The sequence below is a fragment of the Lynx rufus genome, unplaced genomic scaffold, assembly GCF_022079265.1.
Source record: "Lynx rufus isolate CCGP_SWC_20201006 ecotype Redwood Valley unplaced genomic scaffold, mLynRuf1.p SCAF_25, whole genome shotgun sequence".
NCBI classification, from domain to species: Eukaryota; Metazoa; Chordata; class Mammalia; order Carnivora; family Felidae; genus Lynx; species Lynx rufus.
The window spans coordinates 8,099,257-8,103,385 of record NW_025814840.1 but is presented as its reverse complement, the minus strand read 5'-3'; the positions used below and the strand labels follow the sequence as shown (position 1 = coordinate 8,103,385).

The 4,129-nt window shown below is 43.6% G+C and overlaps 1 pseudogene; it reads left to right on the top strand.

Moving 5' to 3' along the window:
- Window positions 1-698: 698 nt before the first annotated feature.
- LOC124518908 (uncharacterized) lies at window positions 699-877 on the top strand (annotated as a pseudogene).
- The last annotated feature ends 3,252 nt before the right edge of the window (window positions 878-4,129 follow it).

Below are 4,129 nucleotides of genomic sequence, written 5' to 3'. Positions count from 1 at the left end.
TGCGGGGGGGTCTTCCTGGGAAAGAAAATATTAACATATGTGTCATCAAACAGAATTCTGAAAGTGAAATTTGCTAGAATCCTTCTATAATAGTACTGCGGGAGAGCATGGCAACATGCTTCCAGGTTACACTTTACCAGGCAATAAACTTAATATTCAAGACTCATTCCATGAAAAATCAGAAAGTATAAATTTTTACTAAGAAAGAAGGAAGGAAAGAAGGAAAAAAAGAAAGGAAGGAAGTCAACTTCAAGGAAGTCTCCAATAGACAGCTGAACAAAAGAAGGGAATGTAGAATTTGCAGAAAGAGAAATATAATGGCCAATATATTAATAAAGCACACTTAATATCTCTAGTTATCAGATAACGTAATTCCTTTTCTTCTGATCAGGGGAGTGAGTGCTGGCATAACCTTTATGGAGAGAAATTTATTAGCATGTCTTGCAAATTTAAAAATATTCATCGGGGCGCCTGAGTGGCTCGGTCGGTTAAGGGGCCGACTTCGGCTCAGGTCCTGATCTCACGGTCCGTGAGTTCGAGCCCCGCGTCGGGCTCTGTGCTGACAGCTCAGAGCCTGGAGCCTGTTTCGGGTTCTGTGTCTCCCTCTCTCTCTGCCCCTCCCCTGTTCATGCTCTGTCTCTCTCTGTCTCGGAAATAAATAAACGTTAAAAAAAAAAACTTAAAAATATTCATGTCTTATTGCTTCTTGGCCTTTTGGCTAAGATCTGTTCTTTTCGGTGTAATATCTGATGCATCTTTTATCTGAGGACAATATATTAAATAGGTTTTTGGAACTAGAAGAGGGAATAGGAGCTTGCTCCATTCCCTCGGTGCATCACCCTGGTATTGCTGTAAGTCCAGGAACGGTGCACCCCCTTGGGGGAACAAAAAAAAAATTCGTATCCTTCACTCAGTAATTCTATCTCCAGCAGTCTAGCCAAAGGAAAAACAATATATGTGTAATAATAAAAAAATATATTATAAAATCGTTCCTGATTATATATCTTAATATAGTGAAATTTACCACATAAGAGATCGATAAAATAAATTATGGGTGAGAAAGAATGGAATTGTTCAGCCACCAAGTATGTTTATAAGTGTTATGTGAAATTTCTATTATATAATATTGAGAGAAAAGCGATGTGAATTGTTCATATATTTTGAAGCCCAGTGATAAAACAAATTATAAAGAGGAAAAAAAAAAAGAAAGAAAAAGAGAAACGCCTCATGATTGACCCCAAGACCTGACCTTTACTGCCCACCTGTATGTACCTGTCTATATTTGTCCACACTTTCCTAAAGTTCTTTTTTAAGAACTTACTTCTTTTTTTTTTTTTTTTTAATTTTTTTTTCAACGTTTATTTATTTTTGGGACAGAGAGAGACAGAGCATGAACGGGGGAGGGGCAGAGAGAGAGGGAGACACAGAATCGGAAACAGGCTCCAGGCTCTGAGCCGTCAGCCCAGAGCCCGACGCGGGTCTCGAACTCACGGACCGCAAGATCGTGACCTGGCTGAAGTCGGACACTTAACCGACTGCGCCACCCAGGCGCCCCAAGAACTTACTTCTAAGCTTATATCTTAACTCAGGAAAAACCCATGATGGGCACAGCATCCCATGATGGAAACAGAAGCGACCCCTCAAGCAATAATGACTGCCGGAGGGAGAGCTGTGGTGGCCCAGACCACCCAGACCAGTTTGAACTGAACCCCTGACTCACACCTGCACAGAGGACCATGCTGTGACCAGCTGTTAACCTCTACCTCATTTTAATACTAAAATCTCCACCCAAGGAGGAGCAGAAGCCTCATTTACATAACATACAACCTGTGTATAAGCATGTTTCCTTAAGGTACAGGTACGACCTTATGCCTACCTCCATATTGGATGACGAGGCTCCTCTCTCTAAATATTCATCCTAACCCTACGTGAAAGGAGCCCATCCCATTGGGGATTCTGGCTTTGGAAGTTATTCCCCGTGATCTCCTTATTTGCTGCCCATAAAGTTTATTTTGTGCGACCACATAGACCAGTCTCTACCTATGACTCACCAAGGAGTGAAGTCATGTGAGTTCAGTTACATAAGCACCAAATTTTAATTACGGTTATATTTAGATGGTGACTATTTGGGTGATCACTTTTTCATTTCCTAGGACTTTCCATGCTTTGTAATTTTTTTATTTTATTTTTGTTTTTTGAGAGAGAGAGAGAGAGCACGTGCACGCACACATCTGTGCGTGAGCAGGGGAGGGGCGGAGAGGGAGGAAGAGAGAGCATCTCAAGCAGGCTCCCCGCTCAGCTGGAGCCCAACACGGGGCTCAATCTCACGACCCTAAGATCATGACCTGAGCTGAAATCAAGAGTTGGATGCTCAGTCAACTGAGCCATCCAGGCTGGATGGAAATTCTGGAAACTATGGGGAGAAAGATGATTATATTCCTCATTTGGCTTTGAAACCACCTAAGCTTATTTTTTTAACTAAATTTTTTTTTTTTTAATTTTAGAGAGAGAGAGAGAGCACATGAGCAGAGGAGAGGGGCAGAGGGAGAGAAAGAGAATCTTAAGCAGGCTCCACACTCAGCACAGAGCCTGACATGGGGCCGGATCCCACGACAACGAGATCATCGCCTGAGCTGAAATCAAGACTCTGACGCTTAACTGACCGATCCACCCAGCTGCCCTGAAACCACTTAAGTTTAAAAGCAACAAAATGAAGACAGACGGTAAATCGCAGCCGGTAGGAAATGGAAGGATTTTTCAGAAGAGGCCTTCGGTATTGTTATAGAAAATTCCATGAATCTCTCTCTTGGATTCATCAAGATCATAATCTCTGTTGAGTATATGTATGAACATAATTAATGTATAGTATAATTAATACGATTAATGTAGTAAATACGTACTTTTATATCAACATAGCACATTTGTATGTAACTAATATTGATTAATAGAACTTAACCCTGGTTGGTCACAATGGTAGTGTTAACACCACCAACAGTAACAATGATCACTATCGCAACTACTGAGAGCCGATTATGTGCCAAGTTAGGTGTCAGACATACACGATCTCATTTCATTCTCAAAAGTATCCCGAGGGATAAGAAATATCATCTCCATTTTATTTCAAATGAAATTGCGTCTCAGAGAGGTCAAGTCATGTGCCTGAGCTCAAACAGAGTGATGGCGGCAGAATCTGACTCTTGTTGCCAGACCGTGAAGGAAATTTGCCGACCATTTTGTGCCCTTGACCAACTGGTGGATGCGGAAAAGGTTTACAGGGCCCTCTGGCTACTAAGTGCCTGATTAGTATAGGCATCATGATTACCATTAAAAAAAAAACCCCGCCCCAAACCCCACAGTGATAACTCTTAGAATCCACCCCAGCCAAAGTGAATGAGACTCCGTGGGGGTGTCCAGGGATCTGCATTTTCAGATTCCAAGTGATTCATATGTCTTCCAGCGAGTGCGAAACAGCTAGGTGGCTGGGTTCCTTGCGAACAGAAGTGTTTTCCTTCTCATTTCTGTCTCTGTGGAGCTAGCACGGAGGGTCTCACAAACCGTGAGATTACAGCATGGAGGTTCTTATGAAGGCTTGTCAAATAAATAAATGGGTGAAAGACTGAATGAGTGCACGACTTAATCTTAAAGATGACCCCATGCTGACTCACTATTTCGTCCGCCAGCGAGCCCTCTTGCTCAGGTGTAGACACAACAGGGAGAACCAGAAACGGAGCTCCACACACGCTCTAACTAGAACCCGTTGTACTTACTCTTTATCGCACTTCCCTGAGGCATTGACCAAGACGTTTTGCAAGAACATTCCAACCAGCAGACCAGAAAAGCCCTGATGGCAATAGCGAAAGGCCTAGAAGACCACCCCCACAGGTGCCCTTCCCTGCCTGTGGCCACGCACCCCCATCCAAGACGGAGCACCCTGCCTCCTCTCCTGCACGTACCCCTCCCCCTGTCCCCAAACTCTCCCATGAAACCCTAGGTGTCCTTGCCACAGAGAGGTGGGTTGTTAAGACAGGAGCCTGTCACCTCCCCCAACTGCCGTCTCCCCCCCACCCCCAATTAATCCTATTCTCTCTTCCAAACCCTTTTCTGGCTTCTCTTGAGCCGAGTTTATCTG